This window comes from Callithrix jacchus, chromosome 20, assembly GCF_049354715.1.
Source record: "Callithrix jacchus isolate 240 chromosome 20, calJac240_pri, whole genome shotgun sequence".
Classification (NCBI taxonomy): Eukaryota; Metazoa; Chordata; class Mammalia; order Primates; family Cebidae; genus Callithrix; species Callithrix jacchus.
In genome coordinates this window covers 22,535,532-22,559,863 of record NC_133521.1, presented here as the reverse complement: position 1 = coordinate 22,559,863, position 24,332 = coordinate 22,535,532, and the positions used below count along the sequence as shown (strand labels likewise).

General features: G+C 42.3%; 1 protein-coding gene across 2 annotated transcripts in view; it reads left to right on the top strand.

Annotated features, from left to right (window-relative positions):
• The window catches only part of CDH11 (cadherin 11), a 171,977-nt gene that overhangs the window by 74,839 nt on the left and 72,806 nt on the right, over positions 1–24,332 (top strand). The window lies entirely within an intron of this gene.

The window sequence follows — 24,332 nt, the reverse complement described above, 5'->3', positions numbered from 1 at the left end:
ACAGAAAAGTTGCCAAAATAGCACAATAAATTCCTATGAATACTTCATCTGGAGACACTGAATTTTAAAAAATCATTTTTTATGTTCTATGCAATGACTTTATGAATTTAATCCCTAATCAAGGTACAGCTTGGATGTCAGTTACCTGGAGACTGGAGTGCAGTTCATCTCCCCAGCACCGATTTAGGGAGATAACCCAAGATGTTCTCAAAATGGATATGTTCTTCTCATTGTCAGTTTCCCTGAGATGCCCATATGCAGCAAATCCACCCCCAGGATGGGGTCCATCCCCAGGATATAGATGGCTGGAGGTACCCCTCTTTGGGCCACTTGATCTTTAGGAAAGGACTTTCTCTGCCTTCTCAATTGCTCAGCAAGAGCTTGTTGGGCAGGTGAGCGTGCTCTCTGCCCTTGCCTTCCAGGACCTGTGGTCCAGGGTGGTAACAGGCCATCCTGTTGAAATCTAATCACTTCATTTCCGACAGCCAGACATTTAGACAGCATTATCTCTTATGTTCAGCTTGTCAGAGTCAACATGTCCTCTCAAAGGCTGGTATAGGATACTCTTCTTTGAAAGATCAAAGCGTCTGAGCACTGCTCAGGTTACCTGTGTGTTTCCTCCCTGCATTTCATGGCAAAGGGTAGTTTGTCCTCAAAGTGAAAGGGACTTTGAACAGCATGACAAGCAGGAAGAAGGCAGTGTTTTATGGTTTTGTAGTCACATGCTCTGGGCCTAAAAGGATTGTTTTCTGGTAATCATTCATTCATTCATTCATTCACTCACTCAAATAAATTCTGAAAGTCTCCTTGGTACTCTTTTATGCTCTGGGCCAAGACATGTTCATGCTCCTTGCAGACTGGGTCCCTAGGATCTTCAGGGTGACAAATAACAGACAGTCTCAGCTGAAGAAAGCAATTGAACCTGAGCACAGTGGAGTGGAATCTCCAAGGAATTACTTCTTGGCCATTCATTAATTCATTCATACATTAAACACATATTTACTGACCCTGCCTGTATTCTCTGGTTTTATGTGATTCTTGAGCCACAGAGTCACCATTTCCTTTCCTGGCTACTAACCCAAATTATCCTGTGTCCAGCGGGAGACTGAGAGCTGAAGGGAATTTGAAAAAGCAAGGAAGTAAAAGGAACTAGCCATACTACAATCTGCCACATGGTTAACTGTGTCTGCTGAGGATCTAGACAACTGTAGTCAGACACCTGGCAGATGCCACCATTTGGAAGATTTAGAACACTTGTGGCAGGGCTAGTGAGTTTACGTTTTCTAGGGGCTCTAACTTACAATCTAAGCACCATTCCAAAAGGCTGTTAGGCTGCCATAGCAACAGTTCATATATATATATACACACACACACATATATATATATATGTAAAGTATAAAAGTATATATATACTTTTGAAGAAAATAAGTTTTAAAAAGTTTGGTCACATTCTTGCAAGGGCTCGTGAGAAGATACCTCTCTAAATGAATGTCTAGCAAGTTTCCTGACGTATCATATGTCTGTCTATAACACACTATTTTGGACCTCTTAACACTCTCAACCACTTTTCAGAATTTTCACTTGAAAGATGGACCTAGGAGGATGGTGATTCATTGCCCCTGAACCATTTACATCATCTTTAGGCAAGGAAAGTGAAAGTGTTTGTGTAGTTTCATCTTGCCAGTGGTTTCAGCAGGAGCACACATCCCTGCCGTGCCAGCCCTCACACAGTGTGGGATGGACCAGTGCCCACACAAGCCCCCACCAGGGTGGCTAGAGCTCAGGTTCATGGGAGCATGTCCAGCTCCATTCTCTCTTCCCCAATCCTTCTCCACTGAGCCGCAGCATTATTTCTCTAAATCCAAATTGTATCAAGTTGCTTCAGTCTAAAACCCAAGCTTCAGAAGCTTGCAGTTCCTCTCATGATAAATTGCTAAGTCCTTTGCCTGGCTTCTAAGACTGACTTGATCCAGGCTCCACTCCCAGAAGCGTCCCTTTCCCTCCTCTCATTTAATTCTGTCCATATTGTACTGCTGATAGTCCCTGAATGCATCGTGAGGTTTCACACCTCGATTCCCTTGCACACATATTTCTTCTCCGCCCCTGTTTGTCCGAGTGTGCAGAGAAACATATTCTCCTCCAGCAGGGGCTCCAGACCCTGTGAGATAGTTTGTCATTTCTTCCTTCTGTATAGAAAGTACCTTGATTCCTCAGTGTCTGTCACTTTCACGGGTCCTGGGTACATGTATCTTCATGAGCCTCTTTTTCCATAAATAAACTTAAAAATTACATTTTATGACAATTTTGGTTTAAAGATGAATACAGTGTTCTACCCTAAAAGGTCATTTTTCCTTCTGATTTTAAAAGAAATTTAAACATTGCTGTGCATCCTGTAAAAGTGTTGTGGGCACTGTGCCTACTGTTCCTAATGGAGAAATCACATTAATGTTCCTGGATTACCACATTGCCAATCAGTTATCTTCAAGTTTGTAAGATCCTTGAGAATAGAGTTTGGCTGTGTGATGGCATGCCATCTATTGCAGTGTATGGAGTGCATACTCATGCGTGGTGAACAGGCTTTCACAGGAATGAGCGCATGGTCTCCATCCACCTGCCTTCCACTGCAGAGAGCATTGGCACACACTCCCTGTTAGGTTAATGTTCTTCATCCATTTTCAAAAGGGACAGGATCCCCCCCTTCCTCTTTCTTTACAGCTCTTTAAACTGCACAGAGCTTCCTTATGCATCATCCACTTTGATCCCTTGAGATGAATATTAGCTACCCCATTCTATAGAAGAATAAAATGAGGCCCAAAGAGGTTAAGCAGAGCCTAGAAAACAGAGTTGTCCCCTGCCCAGAGTCACACATAATACATGACAGAGCCAGGATTCTACTCCTTCCCTCCCCACAAGACCATTGCCAATGTTCCATCAAACCACAGGACAAGCAACCTAAACTAAGGCAGAGATCACTTCATTCCCTTTAACTTTTTTGGAAGCATCAAGACCTGTAACAAAAGGAAATCCCAACATGTGTAGAATTGCTTCTGCACTGAACACTGCCATGCACCACCCAGGTTCTCAGTTCACTGAAGGTCTGGTGGTATCAGCTACTGGGAAGGCTCTTGGCAGATGACCTAACTTGCAGCTTTCACCTCAGCTAAAGTCATGCTCTTTCCCAGGGCAGCTCCCATTGGAGGGATGATCAGTAAAAGTCTGGCCATATCTGCTTTCTTGGGATTATTTTGAAGGAAATAGCCCAGATGACCATGCAAGGTGGTCTGAGGCTGCTGCTGGGCTGCATCACACATCTCTTCATGTCAGCTTCTGCTTCCCCTCCCTTTTCTTCTCCAGGTGTTATTCCAAAGAGTACCCCAAGTAAACATCCCCATCTCAGAGTCAACACCCCAGACAATCTCTATTAAATATTTTGCAACAAGCCTTCCTGTGTCTGCACATGAATACGCAAGATTCATTTGTTCCTCCATTGTTTTCACTGAATGCTTATTCATGGGATGCTAAGCAGTGTGCTAGGTACCAAGATACTGTGGTGAACAAGACAGAGAAGGACCTCTGGAATCAAAGAACTTAAATTACTTCTACTCTGAAGGCAGGTATTAATCCTGTTTCTGCATTAAAATTACACAACTTTCAGAACATTCTGGTCACCCCAGCATTTAGATGGAGTAGCAAGAGAAGCCTCTCATCACCTGAGCCCTGCTGATTGCTTTGTGCAGTAAACACTGCTTCTAGGAAATCAGTAGCAGTGTCCAAAAGGCCTTTTCCACCCTATTAGAGGAGGACCCAGAGTGAAGTTGGGGGTACAAGGAACTTGGAAAAGACAGGAGAACAGGGGCTGGAATGTCTGTCCAAAATAGATTTGGAGAAGGAGAATTCAGGTGCAGATGAGAAAGCCAGTGGGAGTCACTGTAAGGATCAGAAGTTGAATGAAAAATATCAGATGGAGGGGAGACAGGTCCAGATTTAATTTGTAGCAGGATGGAATAACACCCAATAGAGGAGTGAAGTGGGGGTTTTCTTGCAATTGTCCACAGTCCTTATTTTAAACAATTTATTGGCACCCTGTTTCAACTGGAATAAATCCAGAGCTAAATTCTGCTGCCAATGCTCTCCTTGACACAGTCACTCCCTTCTAGTCTCTTTGCCCATCCACTCAGCTGCACTGGACAGTTGCTGCCCCTTGAGCAGACTCAGTGTCTTCTAACCCCGGGGGCTTTGCATTTCCTGTTCTCTCAGTCTTGGAAGTCTCCTCTTGGAATGCCCCCTCTTGAGACGTCTTTCCTGACTTCGCAACCTCTAAAGTCATATCCTCCGCCCACCCTGCAGTCACTTGACATTTCATAGCAAATATCATGTCTATTTCATTTCATGGTTGGTTTTTACATTTTCTGTTTTCCCCCATGAGATTCTAAGCCCGCTGAAGTTTAGAGATTTGTTCAGCCATGTCCACCACTATGTCCTGAATGTCAAGGGCAGTGCCACCCATACTAGAGCACTCTGTAAATATTTCTTGAATAAATGACTAAACCAGCATGACTACACAAATAACCAATTATTTAGCGTTTCCTTTATAAGTTGACAGAAATACGATGGTTGATATGTTCAGGGCAGAAGCCTGGAGCCTGGGCTCTTCCACACTGCTGGGATGAGCAGAATCTTCAGACATCTCTCTGTCTGAGTTCCTCCTGGACCATCACTCAGATCTAAGGGACATCAGTTCCTGGAGCACTCCACTCTGGGGACGCCAACGACTGCATAATGGTTTCCCTGCCCATGCATTAACACGGGCCTTTTGGGCCTGCTCTGACTTGCCTGACCCATCTCCCAGCAGGAAAGACTGTGCATCTGTAATACCCTGGAAAATTGGGGCTGACATGTAGCTTGGTACCCAAAGTGGTTTCACTCAAGCAAACGCAGAGAATAAAAGCCATACACTTAAAATGCTTGAGTAGGTATCAATCAGAAGAACGTTCCAATAATCCATGTTTATGAAGCCTGTTAGTATGCATTTTCAAAATAGCACTTACTCCACTTCATTCTTGACAAATGGTGTTTGTAGCCATTGAGATATTTTATTTCAATTATGTGCGGGTGTTGTAGGGAAAAGGTTTCTGACAATATCAAGGCATAAGCCATTTTTTATGGTGCTTTTATCACTGTTCCTCTTGCTAAACTCGACTGGACAGTTCATTAAGTTGAAAAATTAACAGCACATACTATGGGGAGAATAATCATGTTTCATGATTATTTTCACAGCTTGTGGAGGCATCAGAATTCAGAGTAGCAGACAGATGACAAATGTGCTGGTCTTTGGAAGAGGTGGCGATTGGCTGACCAGTCGGTACCCATGTGTGTACCTACTTGTGTGTTCAGCCCCGAGCTGAGGTGCTGGAGGAGAAAGAAAATATGGAGAACATTGTTATTGCTTTCCAAGAACATACCATCTATTTGAGAAGACCAGGCCAGGGAGATGTCAGGTGCCAATCCAGGAACTCCAAAGTGTTAGACAATTGTCCAGCACTTTGGTGCTGATATAAGTTTAGGAGCAAATTAATTGTGGACTTCAGAGAAGAGTTCTTAGACCTTGAAGAATAGCAGGATGTTGATTAGTAAAATATGTTCTAAAAATAGTAGCTGCTGATGGGTGTGAGTTTGCTTTTGGGGAGTGATGAAAATGTTCTGAAATTAGGGAGTGGTGATGCATGTGCAACTTTACAACACACCAACAAACACTGTACACTTTAAAAGGCTCATTACACTTTCTATGAGTGCAACAAAATATCATATGTGGCCAATAAATATGTAACATATGATATGTCAATAAAAACATGGTCTTTATGATATATGAATTATATATTAGTAAGCCCTTATTTTAAAGTACTCTATAAACTCAATGCTGCTAAATTACAGTAAATTTTATTACAGGCAGAGAAAACTGTAATTCATTACAATATACACATTGATGATGCAGACTAACATTGATTGAGGACTTGCTTCATATAATAAGGAAGGAGGCACTTGCCCATTCTACAGAGGAGGAAACCAGAGTCAAATCAGTTTATGCCTTGCCTGTGAAGCCACAGAGCTGGGAAATAATTGGGCTGGACTTTCTATGACATCCAGATGCTTCCCACCCTATTCTGCTGGTACCCAGAAAAAGACAGATCCTAAGATGTTCTAAGAACATGAATGGCAACAATGATAAAGTAATATGTCTCTGCAGAGTACTTTAAAGTTTGGAGAATATCCTCACTTCTTTTCTCTCACCTGTTCTTAGAGCATCTCTGTGAGAGAGGATCAGAGGCAGGTGTGCCATAGGAGACAAGGAATGAGCTAAAGGAGACCAAATCTGCTTTTGCGGCTGCAAAAAGAATGCTCTATTTGTTTCCCAAGTGTCCAAGGCGTTTTCTCTGTGCCTTCATCTCTATTTTGGGCTCTTTCTCTACCTGGACTTTGATATGCATCCTATTTCCCCAAGGCAAGAGGAATTTCCGAGTGAAATGATAGAGTTGTAGGATCCACGGATGTTTAGAAGCAAGGCTTAGATTTAGATGTCCTGTTTGTTCAATATAGAGGTAAGTGCTGTTTCTTTTCTCCTTTGTGGAAGGAGTAGATACACATTTCTATTGTTAAGTCGCAGGTTTAGATTAAAGCCACTTAAATCATTATCTCCCCTGCGGAGATAATGAGAGAGCTTTTGATGTCATTCTCAGCTTACTAGTAAATAATGGGTCAAATTCTCATCCTGTTGGACAGGATGGAAATCCAACTCAGGATTTGTAAATACTGCTGCATTTAATTTATTTTCACAAGATGTTTTCTTCCCTAGCAGACAGTGGGATAGCAGTGTCCTGGGAAACAGCCCGTGGAAGAGTCACAATGCATTAACCTAAGCAGTGAGATCAAAACAAAAGCTCTGTTTGTGATCCCTCCACCAGAGCCCCAATCTCTGCAGTCCCCACTATGTGGCTGCATTCGGGAAGCCTAGATAAAATTGGATCTTCTTAGAGTAAAAAGGAACTGGGACTTAGGAAACGGAAGTCTTTCTCCAGCAATGGATGTCTTCTTTCCTCATTTCTTTGGAGTTTTGTTAGCGTTAAAGGAATTAAAAGAACAATGCTTTTTTTTTATTAAAAAAAGAAGAAGAAGAAGAATGAACACTTCCTGAAGTACAACCCTGCCAGTTTTGGAGCGTGTTTGCTTCCTCCCCTCATTAGAGGGCTTGGATGCAGCCTGACTCAGGAGTGGGCATACCTGGCTCCTCATCTTTTTTCTACCTCTTGCTGGGCCAGTGGCTGCTCTGTATTTCTCTTTGCTTCTTTGTCACGAGTGGTTGGTGACTTCCAAATCCCTCCCCAGCCCCAGGCTCCTCTTGGGTTTCTTCTGGTTTCTGGGCACTCCTGTCTCCTCGGGGAAGTGGAACAAACAGTCTGAGTCCCTGCTGCTGGGATGTGGATGGTCTCAAAAGCCAAGCAAACAGTTCAGAAACAGGTGTCTTTGATGGGGGATGCTCTAGCAGTGTTGCTACGGGAGAGCAGAGAGTGGTTATTACAATCATCCAATAATTGATGTCTATACGAGAAGGATTTTATGTTGATTGAGGGATGTTTTACTTCTGATGTACTTAAACCAATGACTATCACATAGAAAGGCCCCCTAAACAGGAGTGAAGGTTATGGGGATGGCAAGATGCAAGTCTCTCTCATGTGATGTTACGCAGAGCAGGCTGTAGTGATGTGTGTGGTCTGCCCCCTTGAATGTCTCCACTCTCTCTTACAGAATAACAGAAACCCCAGGCTAGAGTGTATATTTAGTTTCAGCGTTTCCTTTTTCATCCAAAATTATTGCATGAAATGTCTCTGTCTACCCTGCCATCTTTTTTCTGCCTTTTGTCTTCTCATCTCAAAATTTCTTCTTTTCTGAGCTATTTCAGGCGGAGAGTCAAGTGGTAGATGTTTACAAACAGACTTGGACGTAAGCATCCAAATGATTTCTTGCCTTCAAAGTGTATGTCCCACTGGGAGCTGGACTCTAATTACCTAAGATACCACTTTGGCTAATAATATCTCTGGAATTCTTTTGGGAGGTATGCATTTTGAATCATTTTAGAAATGGCAAAAGGTCTGTCTTTGGAGAACATGTGAAGCTTCCAAAATGACATCCTGCAGGCAGGATGGTTGCAGAATGGGAGAAGAACATACCACTTTACATGGGCTGTGGTGAGCAGTGATTTATGCCCCTAATGGGGTAGTTGGGTCTGCATTTATTTTATGATTTCCAAGTTGTCTCCATGAAGATATTTCAATGCCTGGGTTCTGCCCAAAGTCAGTCTCTTTAATTGCAAACCACAGTCTCCATGGAAGAGGAACATGGCAGGCACCTTGCTATCAATATAAGGAGGCACAGTACCAAATCCATTGCCTCTAGAGTCCTGAGCAGAATAAAGCCAAGCCTTTGAATCAGCCACGGGACATATTTCTTACCTGGTGCAAGCCATAGGAAAAGTCAAGAGGCACTGGGGGAAAGCAGGAAATAAAAATGAAGGTAGTTAAAGAGGCTACACTAATTATGCAGTCCACCTTAAAGTCAAATTATTAAAATGAAACCTCTAAGATCATCACAGTAGTCGTATGACCTTGAGTGAGCTATTTAGCCTCTTTGAGCTTCAATTTCATCACCTATAAGATGGGAATAACGTAACTAAAAACCCACAGGGCTGTGTGCAAATTAACAAAAGAAGGCATGTAGAGTGCTTAGCAAAGTGTTCAGCATGAAATAAGCCCCTGCTAGTAATAAGCCACTATCCTCATCAGCGGCTATTAGTGAGCTGTGACCACCTGGACAAGAAGCCTTGGGCAGACAGAAAGCCAAATTGCGGCTGATTTTGGACCTGACCACTCTCACGTAAAAACTATATTTTTCCTGATAGAACAGATTTTTTTTCTTGAGGCAGGATTTTCCAGCCTCAACCCGGCTCTCAGATAGCAGCCTTCATCTTCACTCGAATCTCTGAATACTAAAGACTAGGTATGACTTATGCTTTCATTCTCCATCAATAAAATGAGGATAATAATAACCCTTACCTTTGTTGGCTGATGTGTAAAATGAGCTAATGTTCATGAAAGCCCTTTGTAAATTATAAAGAGCTATAAAGTATGAATTATTATTGTGATTGCTCTACTCCAGGTATTTCATAAACAATGTGGAAAATTAAGAACCCACACTCCTGGCATTCAAAAAGCATTTATGCCTTTTTAAGTATATCACTATAAACTTTCAGCAGATGGATTTGATAATGCAGTCTTCAATTTGATTTAAATATTAGCAAGCACCCATTAAGAGTGACTTTCTAGCAGGGACACTGCTGTGGGTGTCAGCAGGGCACAGTGGTTGGCTGTGACAGGCTGTACTTCCACCAGTCTTGAATACCAGCTGCTCAAGCTCTTTGCAACTTATTTTGAGCTGAATTAGCAAAGGTATTCTGAACCTCACTTTGCTCATTTGTAAAATAAAGGTAGTAATACCTACCTGACTGAGTTGCTGTGAAGAGTAAATACGATAATGATTTCCAAGCCCTGGGCACACTCCCTAACGCAAGAGACTAGAAAGCCACCTCAGTGTAGCATCCTGGATGTCCTGATTGACAGGTGTTCCTTCTTTTGCCTTGAGCCTCTCACTGAAACAAGTCAGGGTTCCTCCTCTTGCTGGGTTCCCAGCAGCCTTGCAAGGTCACTACCAGTGCAGCTCCCCAGCCCTGCCTCACAGCACCTCATGAGCCCTGCTGGGTCAGTTCCAACATAACTAGGTCTTTGCAGATTTCAAAGCCTCCTCTTGATAACCCGAGGGTTGAGGGGGACATGAGGAAATGAAGAGATGGAATGGAGCAGAAGGCCATTTGTGAAAGCCAGTGTGAACAGCCTGAATTCCTGGCCATGTCCCTCAGATGCTGAGGGACCTATCTGGAACCTGAGGACCCTATGTTACCAGGCAATCCCATTTGGGCAGTCCAGATACGGCCGTATTCACCCTGCTATTGTGACTAACAAGAGGAATGTAAAAGTGACTCCAGTGACATTAAGTTTTAGGGTCGGTTATGCGGCTCTAATTCTGGGACATTAATGCTGATAGTATTTATTGAGCATTTACTACATGCTATGCAAAGTGTTCGGCACTTCACAAGAATTATCTGATTTAATTCTTCCAGCAACCTAAGGAGAAATATATTCTACTATTACCCACAGTTTCGAAATGAGACCACAGGATTAGGAAGTGCAGAGGTCAGCTGTGAACCTGGTGCTCATGGCTCCAGCATTACCCATCAGGGTACAAAATGGCCTGTGGCCGGGTTGACGGGGTCACTGGCATCCTGGTAATGGGCTGTTCTTCATTCTAGCTTAGTTTGCTCTATCTCTATTAGTTTCCAGGGGTTGCCATGAAACAAAGTTACACAAATTGATGGCTTCGACAGCAGACATTTATTGTCTCACATTTCCGGAGGCTACGAGTTCAAAATCAAGGTGTTGGCAGAGTTGGTTCTTTTTGAGTATTGTGAGGGATGATCTGTTTCATGCCTTCCTCCAAGTTTCTGGTAACTCAGGCATCCTTGGCCTCCTCCTTGTGTCTACATTTCCTCTTTTTGTAAAGGCATCAGCAGCATCAAATTCAGGCCCGTCCTAATGACTGACTGCGTCTTTACTTGGCCATTTGCACAGACCCTAATTCCAAATAATGTCAGATTTGCTGAAACCAGGGATTAGAGCTTCAGCATCTTTTTCGGAGGCACAATTCAACTCGTAATACTATTCCATAATGCTGCCCATAAACACATTTGTAGGATTTAACCCTTTCCTTGAATGTATCCAAGTGTAAGTGTCTTTCTCACATTCAGTATTCATTGAATATTGCCTAAGTGCATCATACTATGCTGGCCCCTGGAGATAAGAAAATGAGCAAAACACCTGTGATCCCCATCTTCACGGACTAATGATGGACTCTTGGAGAATTTCAAGTCCAAAGACCCTCACAGTATTGGTGCCAAACTTTTTAAAATTTTTTTAATTTAATTAAACAAGTTAATTAATTTATTGAGATGGAGTCTCACTCTTGTCCGCCAGTCTGGAGTGCAGTGGCGTGACCTCGGTTTACTGCAAACTCTGTCTCCTTGGTTCAAGCGATTCTCCTGCCTCAGCTTCCCAAGTAGCTGGGACTACTGGTGTGCGTCAACACACCCAGATAATTTTTGTATTTTTAGTAGAGACAGGGTTTCACCATGTTGGCCAGGATGGTCTCAATCTCCTGACCTCATGATTCACCCACCTTGGCCTCCCAACGTGCTGGAATTAGAGGAATGTGCCACTGTGCCCAGGCATTGGTGCTAAACTTTTATGATTAATTTCAAATGGCTCTGTCTACTGGGGGAAATGAATTTAGCTTCATCATTCTGAATAAATCTAAAGAAAGAATAACCAGGAGATGAGTATTAATATTTGATTAACTTTATTTGCATGTGCACAGCTTCATTTGCAAACTGTCTTGTGATTTCTCAAAATGTCTGTGTGTGTTTCCTAGTTCACCGGTGAGGTGTCATCAAAGGCCTTCTAGACCAAGCCCTTCAAGCTGGATGATGTTAACCAGGGTATATCACTTACTAGATGGAAGAACGATTAGCCTGCGCTCTGTTTAATTAAGCTTCACTTAATGGGCAAACGTTTCCTTTAACAGGCTTGCTGTCACCTCATCAGTTATTTAAGGTAGTTCATTTCACAGCAGGGGTCAAAAAGAGAGAAAGGAAAATTTTCTCATTTGCTCAAACTTGATTGGTCTGAGGAAAAGCATCACTGTCTAGAAGATGCCTAATTGCTGCTGTGATCCTGTGCTTATTCCTTGTTTTGTCCTGGGCTTCTTATTGAAATGCTAATCAGGATTAGGTCTCACCTCTTGATGAATGATTTTGTAACAACTTGATATTTCTCATCTCATCTAGGAATGTCTGTATGCAAGTATAATGCCACTGCAACTGAATGGGGAGATAACTAATGCTCTTAATTTCACAAAGAGGGCTGTGATTTGGTACATGTCGTACAAATCAGGGGAAATTAGAATGAGATTAATTTCCTTTTTTGCAAAGGCACTATCTCTGTTATATCAAGAGTCATTTTTCTTTGACTGTTTTTGCTGCAGATTTAGAGAATTCTTGGCACATGTATTTGGGTTTATTTCTTATAGCTGGGGTCAAATTTAGGTTATACCATGTGGTCTGATGTCAGAACTCGGGCTCTCTCTCTCTCTCTCTCTCTCTGTCTCTCTCTCTCTCATCCTTATTCTGTCACCTAGGCTCTGTGCAACCTTTGCCTCCTGGGCTCAAGTGAGCCTCACCCCAGTCTCCTGTAGCTGGGACTACAGGCATGCAGCCCCATGCCTGGCTATGTTGTTTTTTATTTGGTAGAAACAGAGTTTCTCCATGTTACCCAGGCTGATCTGGAACTCCTGTGCTCAATCAATCTGCCTGTCTTGGTCTCCCAAAGTGCTGGGATTACAGGCGTGAACCACTCCACTCAATTATTTTGTTTGTCAGTTTAGGAATTATCTGTACCTCACAAGACGGTAAAGATTCAGTATCACTCATGCTTCTAACTTGTCTAACATTGCAGGTTTGCAGGGTAATATTTTCCTTTGCCTTTATTTCATCGCTCCCCTCCCCCCGCCCATTGATTCACTCTCAATCATGGGACAGAGTTATTTTTCCTTCTCCCACAGCAATCACACATCCTTGTAAATCTGAGTCTTAGACACTCTGCTCCTTCCGTGTCCTAAGGGCTTGACACATCTGGATGGAAACTGAATAATTAAAGCAGACATTCATTTATTTTGACCGAGGGACAGACGCTGAAATTATGGACATTTGGCTATTTTTTCATGGTTAATTGACTCGCTACTGACTTTCCATGTTTGCATGCTTCAGCACAGTCATGAATCTCAGCATTTTCTTCATTTGCAGTGGCCAAAGAATAAAAGTTATTATAATTATGGTTATCATTCCTTTTTTTTTTTTTGAGACAGAGTTTTGCTCTTGTTACCCAGGCTGGAGTGCAATGGCGCAATCTTGGCTCACCGCAACCTCTGCCTCTTGGGTTCAGGCAATTCTCCTGCCTCAGCCTCCTGAGTAGCTGGGATTACAGGCACGCACCACCATGCCCACCTAATTTTTTGTATTTTTAGTAGAGACGGGGTTTCACCATGTTGACCAGGATGGTCTCGATCTCTTGACCTCATGATCTACCCACCTCGGCCTCCCAAAGTGCTGGGGTTATCATTTCTTTAGTATCCATGTGTGTATGTGATCCACCTCCTGCCCACATTTTCTGCATCATCCCTTTCCTCTTTCCTGAGCAAGCCCTGTGTTTTCACAGTCCCAAACTCCTGGGATTACCTGAATATAGGATCTTATTTCATGTCTTAAATATTTTCTCCTGCTGTTCCCTCTGCCTGGATTGCTGTTCCTCACCCTGAACATTCAACTTATGTATGTACAACAAGACTAAATTCATACCTACTGGCTTATCCACTAAGTCTGCCCTGACCAACTGCCTCATGCCCTGGTTTATGTGATTCCGCTGAATTCTCTCCGCCCCCTGAATCCCCCATCAAAGATCTTTTCACAATTTATTTATGTCCATCTATTTTCTGGGCTACCTCCCACCAAGCCAACACCACCATTAGGCTGTCAGTGACCCGAGGACCATAACAGCATCTGTTTGCTATTGCCTTTGCATAATACAACACCAGGTTCCTGGCCATGCACAAGGTGTGTTTAGTGAATGCATTTCTATTATTTTTTGGTACACGTGAACAATTATATATGAGTGTTGTATTCTGAAAAGACCTTGAAAGTTACCCATTAATCCAATGTAGTACATGCTCCTAATATAAATTATCCTGACTCCAGGACTTGGGTATTAGTTGTTTTCTGAGAACTGGTATCAATTCAGAGGATGAAAGAGAACATTATTTCTAATTCCTCAATCAATTAGCACCATAGATAATCTTTTCATCCTTAGGCCTTTTACACTGTAGGTCACCTGTCAATATTGAAGGGCCTGTTCTACCTTCTCCCAGGGGAATGAATGAAAGATTCTTCCTTGAGTTTTACTGATCTCAGTTACATTGATGTTAAAAGTTCTCAAACTAGCCAGGCAGAGTGGCTCTCAGGCCTCTAATTCCAGCACTTTGGGAAGCTGAATTGGGTGGATCTTCTTCTGAGCTCAAGCATTTGAGACCAGCCTGTGCAACACAGAGAAACAACCAAAAATACAAAAATTGGCCAGGCTCAATGGCATGCTCCTGTAATCCCAGCTACTCAGGAAGCTGAGGCAGGAGAATCACTTGAGCCTGGGAGGCAGAGGTTGCAGTGAGCCAAGATGGCCTCACTCCACTCCAGCCTTGAAGACAGAGGGAGATCCTGTCTAAAAATAAATAAATACATAAATTCTCAAACTCTCCACAGTTACCCAAATGTGATCTCTTCTGCCCAACAACGTGGCTTTTGTGAGGACTAAGCATGAGCACTCTGAGTTCACAGGAAGATAGTTAAAAAGAAGATGATTGTAGTATTTCCAACAAAAATAACATGGTACTTGAAGATTGACTTACCTCGTCCAGTTCATTATTTTGGCAGATGCATTTCAGGTAGAGTTGCCAGACAAAACATAGGACTTTGAGTTAAATTTGAATTTCAGGTAAACAGCAAATAATTGCTTTAATATAAGTATGTCTTCCAAATGGCATGGGATATACTTATACTAAAAGCTATTGCTGTTTATTTGAGTCTAAATTTAACTGGAGGTCCTGTAATTCAGTTTGCTAAATCTGGCTCCCCTAGTTTTCACACAAGTCAATTACTTGTTTATTATGATATAGCATGCTTGATTTCATATGATATGATACAGTCTGTGACATTATCCAGGTTGCCTGAATCCCAAACTAGTAACCATTCCTCAGGTCTTATGATTAGGATAAAAGATTTTCTACTTTAGCACAAAGTGCCTTTTGAAAATTTGTGATGACTATTTCTAGAAATCTGCCCCATCTTGGCGTGGCCAGAGTTGGTTTAATATGAAATGTGACTCAAGAGAAATGAGCCATATTGAGATCATTTTATCAAGGGTACTCATGACATAGGCAATTTAAGATGCCACAAGCTTGACCTCAATGCCAGATGAGTTTCCATTGAGGCCAGTTTCTCTCTAAAAAGTGCTGTAGGTTTTTGTTGTGTAGGACATTGGAAAGGTAATAAAAGAAAATCTACTTCAAATAATCAAAGCTACAGAATAGAGTCAGGACAAGCAGTTTATTCTAATGCTATTCATTTCGCCAGCATAAACAACATCCAGTGTTATCCCATGAAAAACTTTCAGTTCTCCATGCTTGCTAAGGAACTGATTCAACATTCTTTAGCAATTTATAAATGAAAGAATTGCCACTATTCTTCTGTAATCTGATTTTGTCCTCCTCATCATGCTTTTCTTGTTACAGAGTGACCTCACTGAAGGGGAAGAAATCACATCTTTGTATCAAGAGCGTTATTATTCCTGGCAGAAAAAGAATTATTTTTCCTCTCTCATCAGTTTGCTCAAAGTTCAATCTCAGAGTCGTTTTAAATTTGTAATTATTTGGAAGAGACTTTTCTTCTTTAAATGCGTTCGGCAGAACGTCTGCGTAGTAGTTTCTTTTTTAATGGTCCTGGGAAGATTTCTTCTGGCTTTTGGTTTGGATACTGCTGATGTTTCACCTTGAGGTTTCTCTAAGTGACATCTCCATCCTCTCCTCGTGTCTAAAAGCCAATACTCTACTTACTTTATGGTAATAGTACTTTTTGTGAGGATCCTGTGTAAAGCTTAAATCTTTTCTTCTCAGAAGGAAGATTTTTTAAAGTGTTCTTCTTTTAAAAAAGATTATTTTGTTGTGGTTAGAATATTTAACGTGAGATCTACCTTCTTGATACAGTTTAAGTATACAATACAGTATTGTTCCCTATAGGTACAATGTTGCATAGCAGATCGCTAGAACATATTCATCTTGTTTAACTGCAAGTATTCCTGCTGGTTCATAAATAAGGAACTCCGTATTTCCCCCTGCCACTAGACCCTGGCAACCACCCTTCCACCCTTTTGCTTTTTGGATTTGACTACTTTAGATACCTCATATAAGTGGAATCATGCAGTACTCATCTGTCTGTGACTGGCTCATTTCGCTCTGTGCAGCGTCCTCCAGGTTCATCCATGTTGTGGGATATTGTGCAGGAAGATGTTAATGGTTAGCCAAGCATGCGGGGTTGGGCATCTGTGGAAGGGAGTTGTGGAAGCTCATGAAATATTGACAAAGAAAGGAGTTATGTATCAGTAGCGGGCTCAGTGTAAAGTAGGATTAGCCGTCTCTTATAAACACACAGCCATAGGACGGCTAGGATATCTCAGCTGCAGTGTAAGGGAAGAGAGGGAAGATGAGGCATAGGCATGTGTGCATGATTCTCTTGTGTGTATTGGAGGGGAGGGGGCATGCATGGACAGAACAACCCTAAAGTTCTAGATCTGTTAAAGTACCAGGGTCCTTGATCTGAGCTGGTCCAAAGAATATCCATCTGGGGAAGATGCACAGGTGCCACCAGGGATATATAGAAATGGGCAGTAGGTAGCAACATTTACTCTCGCCTCCACCCAGCCAGGACTCAAGCAAGAAGTAAAAATGCCAGAGTCAGGGACAGACACCAGGAAGAAAAACCTGCTGTGCCTTAGGTGAAACTCCAAAGCCCCAAGCAATCAAAGTGGGCATCTCAGCAGAGCAGTGGTCATGGTGTGGCCCAGACAGTGGGTTTCCAAGGAAACAAGGAATAAACTTGTGATATGGAAAGCATCTCCACAGAGGAGGGATGAATGAGGCTGTTCTTTCCATTTCTTCCTTTCAAAAACGTACCCACATTCTTTGTGATCTAGGTCTTTTCTTCTTCTTTGTGAAGTACCCTTGCAATCCTCAATATATCCTGACCTCTCTTAATTTACATACGTATTACTTATTTTAGTTAGCTGACTTGCTGTAGAGCTCTTATTTTCTTTATGTGTGTATTTGTTAAAACAACTATCCTTCAAATGCAAGTCCCTCCTTGTGAGTGCTGTGGGAGCCAGATTAGGTTCTTGGGGTTTAAAACCTAAACACATACAAAAATCTCTATGCATGGAAGAGATGGAGGATGAAAATGTAAATCTTGGAGTTGCAGGGAGTCCAAGCCAATGTCATGATTGGATTCAGAAGTGGGAGCAGCCTCTGAACCAGAAGATCGAGCTATTTTTCTGTGGTTTCATGGGTAACCACCCTTGAGATACAAGGGTGAGCCTTTCTGTCATGAACATCTTACCAGGGAGGCACTAAGTCCTTTTGGCCGAGTTCATGGTTTATACTAACTGCTGTATTGTTCCCTCTTTATCTACTCCTTAGTTGATCAGGGCAGCTGTTGTTCCAAGGGACTTTCCTTTCCAAAGTAATGCTGAAGAGCACTTACTTTCTGCCCAACCAATGGTGCATGAGTTGCACATTTAGCCTGCTAGTAAATGTCTTTGGAAGAAGAGATGCAATTGGTCAATGGTATGTAAGATCACTGAGAGCAAAGGCCAACACCATCTCCAGCTGCATATGCTTCTCCTAGGGAGATGTCATGCGGGCCTAGAGAGACATCGAGCTGGGCTTTGTCAAAATGCTGCTCTATGTGTTTTCATAAAAAACAAGGTTAGGCTGGGCGCGGTGGCTCAAGCCTGTAATCCCAGCACTTTGGGAGGCCGAGACGGGTGGATCACGAGGTCAAGAGATTGAGACCATCTTGGTCAACATGGTGAAACCCCGTCTCTACTAAAAATACAAAAAATTAGCTGGGCATGGTTGTGTGTGCCTGTAATCCCAGCTACTTGGGAGGCTGAGGCAGGAGAATTGCCTGAACCCAGGAGGTGGAGGTTGCGGTGAGCTGAGATCATGCCATTGCACTCCAGCCTGGGTAACAAGAGCGAAACTCCGTCTCAAAAAAAAACAAAAAACAAAAAACAAGGTTAGTTCCCCTTCTTTAACATTTGCTGTCCAGAATAGAATTGGCCCTTCTTTACGGTGTGAGTACTGAAGTGGCCGGTGGTGTGAGCAGTGGCCAAGTAATGACTGCTCTTTGTATCAGGGAGTGACTCTGGACCTGGACTTAATGCTCTTGAGTGAAACGCTGATGGAAGCATGACACTTCCCTCTACCACCATGTAACTCCTCTTTCCGTGGGTGCCTTACCAATCCCTTTGACTGTGGTTAGCTCAAGGATCTTACAGAGCTATCTCCTGTTGAGCTGGCTCCATGTGTTAGAAGATATTTATCATCTGGCTGCTTTCCTACAGTTCCCTGCAGGGCTTTCATTTTATTATTCATTAGCACTTTCTTTGGAGACTTAGGCAGGGAAGGATGCAGAACAAAATTTTGTTCTAATGTGGAAAATGTTATGGGAGAGAGGTTTGAAAGTCATGATTCATTCATTCGGGAACTACTTGGTGGAGGTGGGCAGGCTGGAGAACATCTGGGAAAGATGGGAGATGTTCCCCTAAGGGAGTGTTAAAGGAACCCCTGGTGTGTGAGGTGGAGATTGGAAGACCCTTAGGGAGATACCTACTCTCTAAAAATTCCAGGAACCTTGGAGTTTCTTGAGGGCAAAAAACATGTTTTACTAGATTCTTAGCACTTAACTATTGAATAAATTCTTGTCTCCAAAAATATTTCTTGAGTGGTTGCTATGTGGAAAAAGAGCTAGCTTAATTCTGAGCATCTCCAGAAAGCAAAATTTGGAAGAATTATAGAGAAGTAGATCTTGGTTCAATGTCAAATGGTAGAAGGGCAAGAGCTTTCAAATGGGCCATGTATAGCTTCAAATTCCATTTTGGGCATTAGCTAGGCATATGAACTAAATACAGACAAAAGTGCTCCAAACCCTTGTTTTCTTATCTGGGCAGTGGAAACAATACTGATCTCATCAAGATGCTGCAGAAAATATATGGAAAGCATGTCTCACCGTCTTTCCCATAGTAGACACTCAATTAAAAAAGCAAATTAGTAGATAACTCAGTAACAGGGATGCCCACTCATGTGCTAGGCTGTTGCAAGCGAAGGTTTAATGGAGAACAAGTGATTTGGGCAGAAGAACCCATATCATCCACCCTGGACCTTTGTCCACCCCATGGTTGCTCCATTTTCACCCCCTGTCATGGATAATTGAGAGGCCCAGGAGTTTCTGCAGAGGGGCATCTGGCCTGTATCCCCATTCATTCTGTGGTCCTGACATATAACAGCTTTCCCTGAAGGGATCAGGCATCCTTCCTCTCCCCACTACCCCTACCCTCCTCTCCCCTCATCCCCTAGCCAAGGAGCTACAGCTGAGGTCAGCATACTCACAAGTCAACACTACAGAATCCCTTTGAGTTCTGGGACAAACAAAAAGGATGCCTGTGTACCTGAAATGAACCTGCTACAGTATCTGGCAGATTTTATATTCATATTAGGGAAAAGGAGTGAAATCACAACTCCTTTCTATAATAATATTATAATTTACATTTATCTACAACCCTCACTACTAAAGGTTAAAAGCTAAAACTTTAAAAATCACCTGGCTGGGCACCATGGCTCATGCCTGTAATTTCAGCACTTTGACAGTCCAAGGCAGGTGGATCACAAGGTCAGGAGTTCGAGACCAGCCTGGCCAATATGGTGAAACCCTATCTCTACTAAAAAATACAAAATTTTGCGGGGCATGGTAGCAGGCATCTGCATTTTCAGCTACTTGGGAGGCTGGGGCAGGAGAATCATTTGAACCCGGGAGGCGGAGGTTGCAGTGAGCCGATATCATGCCACTGCGCTCCAGCCTGGGCAACAGAAAAAAAAATCACCCAAATAAATGTAAGTTGCCACTGCTGTCAGCATTTCATCATTCTTCTCCCCACCTGTGTAACCCTCATGATGCCTTTACAAAGAGCTTCCAGATCCATCATCTCATTTGACCTTCAAATTAGCAGGAATGAGGGAGGTCAGGCATCATTTGCTGTTTTTCTAATAAAAGGAAACAGAGACTCAGAGAAGGGAAGTGAGTTGTCAGTTGTCAGTGGCCTCACAGCCTGCCGAGCAGGGGCCTCCTCCCTGTACCACAAGATTATGAGCATTGAAGCAGGAATTCACGAACCTGCAGCTGGACTGAGACAGGGAGTCTGTTAGTTATCAAGATATCAGGCATGGTTTATTTTTTTCTTCTTTTGTAATGCAGTGGAGCTGGTTTTCAAAGAAAAATGTTGTCCAATTCAGCTACCTATTCTGTTTGCTGTGGAGTGTGGGGCCTGCTGATTCAGCTTTTTCCGGCATTGTAGGCCCTGATCCCTTGGTTTTCTAACATATTCCAAAGACGGTGTCTGGAGAGCCACTCATGTTACCCAGCCTTTCATTTCACAGACAGGAGAACTAGATTGTTGGACATTACACAGTGAGTTAGTGGCAGGTCTTTGAATGCCCAGTGCTGTGTTCCTTGTACACCTTCATTCACTGAAGAGATGTTTTATGCTTCAGATGAGGGTTTTTAGTACCTGAGACCAACATTGACCCATAGAACTTTTTGCAATGATTGAAATGGCCCTTGAGAATTTGAAACGGGATTAGTACTTTGAATAATTACATTTTTAATTTAATTTAAATTTTTTTTTTTTTTTTTTGAGACGGAGTTTCGCTCTTGTTATCCAGGCTGGAGTGCAATGGCGCGATCTCGGCTCACCGCAACCTCCGCCTCCTGAGTTCAGGCAATTCTCCTGCCTCAGCCTCCTGAGCAGCGGGGATGACAGGCACGCGCCACCATGCCCGGCTAATTTTTTGCATTTTTAGTAGAGACGGGGTTTCACCGTGTTGACCAGGATGGTCTTGATCTCTTGACCTCGTGATCCACCCGCCTCGGCCTCCCAAAGTGCTGGGATTACAGGCTTGAGCCACCGCGCCCTGCCTAATTTAAATTTTAAAAGCCACATGTGCCTACTTGCTATCATGTTGGATAATGTAGCTCTAAACCAGTGGCTCTTTACTTGGGATGTGCAATGGAATCATGTAGAGAACTCCAAAAATTCCTGATTCCTGCCTTTCAATTGGTTTAGAATAAGGCCTAGGCAATTAAATTTTTAAGGTTTCTTGGTTAATTCTAATGTGCAGCCAAGTTTGAGAGACACTAGTCTAAATTTTGAAACTCCCTGAGGGCAGAAACCATGTCAGCTTTGTATTCTGTTGACTCCTGTGACAAGGAATTCAGTGAGGAGTTAGCTGTTGTCCAGAATTTCAGGGAACTTAATATATCCTGAGGAAGAGGAAGATATTACCAGGGGCAAAGAACCATGGAAGTGCCCTTATCCAGTTTCACAAAAGGGCAGTGTGGTCTAAAGGAAAGGCAATGTTTACTTCTACCTGAGAGGGGAAAGAGCAGAGTGGTCTTCTTGCTGCAGTGATTCTGTCAGAGGCATTCCAACCAGAGTCACTCGATCTTGAATGGGACTGGGTCTGAGACCTTCCGGGCTGCGTTCTCTGGAGTTCAGGCATCCTTAGTCACAGGATGAGAAAGTGGATCAGGTAAGACTCGTTTCACAAGATACAGTTCACAAAGACCCTGTCGATGAAGGGAGATGGAATAAACAGAAGCTAGTCAAAACCTACCAAAACCAAAATGGTGATGAAAGCAAATGTGTCACCCTCACTGCTCATTATTTGCTAATTGTAATGCATTCCAGTGCTAAAAGACATTCCCACCAGTTTACAAATGTCATAACAACTGTCCCAAAGCTACCATATATGGGAGTGGAACCCTCAGTTCCAAGAACTCCCCACCCCTGTCTTAGAAAACCCTTGTTTAGCATAAGATGAAGAAATGACATACGTATACTCAGTCAATCAGCCCATGCCACTGCTCTGCCTAAGGAGTAGCCACTCTTATTTCTTTACTTTCTTAGTAAACTTGCTTTCACTTTACTCTGTGGACTTGCTCTTAAACTTCTTTCTACAAGAAGCCAAGAACCCATGTGACCTCCCAGGCTGAACCTCAATTTGGGGATTGACCCTGTGACATCTTTTCTGGCCACCAATGAAGGGGCAATGTAGACCTCCCATCTGGATGCCAAATTAAGACTCATGGGTACCATACGGACCTGAATGATGGGTGGCTGAGTCTCCCTTTGTCCGAATTAAACTCCCTACTTTTATTTCCCTTTGATTTGGGCACCTTTGTCCTTTTCTGTGTTGTTTATTTTGGACAGACAGGTAAGTGGCTGTGAGGCCTTTGACTTGCTAGCCTGATGCAGTCTTCTGTTTTCTGGGTGTCCTGGACAGACAGAGAGGCACACCTGGCTGGTCACATCCTTTGTAACCCATGTTGTTGCCCTTCTCTCAGATCTTTTTTTCTTTAGTTATTAACAACTGGTCATTTTACTTTTTTTCCTCTTAATGCCCAAATGCGTGCTTATTCTTCTTTTTTGGTCACATTTGTAATCGTTGCTTTGACTCTTTGGGCAATCATTTAAGGAAGGACATTTGGCTATATGAGGTCCTCTGTGGTGTTGATCCTGAGACACCAGAGTCATGTTGTTCTGTGGTTCCAATTGTGTTAGGTCTTGTGTTTTTGGGGTTCACTGTTGGCTGCTCCTTGATGCTCTGGGGTTTTCAGCATTTGTTGTGGGGACCCTCGCTGGTCAATACTTGGGGACTCTGTTTTTTTTCAGCATTTGGTGCTGTTGGCCACATCCTAACATCACCCAGGATGCTCAAAGGAGTTTGGAATTGGCATTCCCTATAGGACTGTGGGTTAGAGGTTCACCCAAGGGGAAACTTGGCCTTACCTTTTCTTGTTATGCCTTAAAGTTATCATTTTCTGTAACATCATTTTCTTTCCTTATTGTCACTTTAACGCTTTGCTATAGGAGGTAAGAATTTGCAAGGGAAGATAACTGGGCTTTCCCTAGACTTAGAAAAACTTCTATTTAGTGGAGATCCTTGTGAGACATGAGGACAATGGTGAGTCCTGAAGGACCCACTGCTGGGGTGTCTTTTAAGCAATTGGAGCAAATGCAAATTAGCAAAATTTAGTCACATGAACAAGTCTCAATTTTGTAAAAGAGATGTCTTTTATAAAATAGAGAATCGTGTTACTATTTTGTGGCTAGAGTTCCAAAGTAAAAGCTATTGGATTATCTAAGTTTCGGTTCCCTGTGTTAAAACACGTTTGATTTTCTTTCAGTAAGATTACAAGAAATATTGGCTATTCATTCTAAAATATTTTTTCCTTTTAAGACTTCTCATATTTGTCCTTTTAAGGTTTCTCAGATTTATATGTATCCCTTTTCCTGTGAAAAGGTGTATCCTTTGCAAGCTCAAAAATGTCTGCTCGAAACTCCTTCTGGGGAAACCAATATGGTGCTTTCCTCATACTACAGCTTAGTATGTAAAGCTTTGCTTTTTCATGTTGGAGGCCTGGGTTCGATTTCTGCCTTAGAGAATGAGTTTTTTCTAATTTGACACTTGTGGGACTTTTGCAATTTAGTTAAACATTTCCCCTCCATGGACAGTTTCTGACTTCCTGACTTATTTTTTATTTTTATTTTTATTTTTTGTCTCTGAGCTACTTTCATGGTGATTCTAGATCTTGTAAAAAACCGCTTGTCATCTATTTGGAGGCACCTCATGGGTCCATGGTTAAGCCACAACCATAGTTTAAGCTTATTGGTTTTACTTGTGAAAATAATTTTGCAGAAAAACAAAAAACAAAACAAAAACAATAAATAGCTTAAAAGCCAGAGGAGTTGGCTATTTGTCCTGCCTAGCATCTGGTGTTAAGAGATTTAAAAAGATTTTTTTTTAAGAGCTCTATTGTTGAGAATTATCTTAATTAAAGATGGATATCTGATATATATATATATATGTATGTATATATATGAACATATATACGTATATATATATATGGCATTTATGTTTGTTTTTCTCTTCTTGAATTTTGTTTTTCTGAAATTAAAAAAGCTTTTTTACTTCTCAGATGACTGAATTGTTTTTCTCTGTTTTGTCTTAACACTCTTAAAACCCATATGAGAGGATGTGAGATAATTTCTAACATTCTGGAAGTACTTGGGAAAACAGAAGAGGTGCCCCAGACCTCCCCATTTTGGGGAAAACCTCTGTTTTCCTTTTGGAACTCCTGGAATTAAAAATGGATAGATCCTCCCAAAATTTAAGGCCCTGTT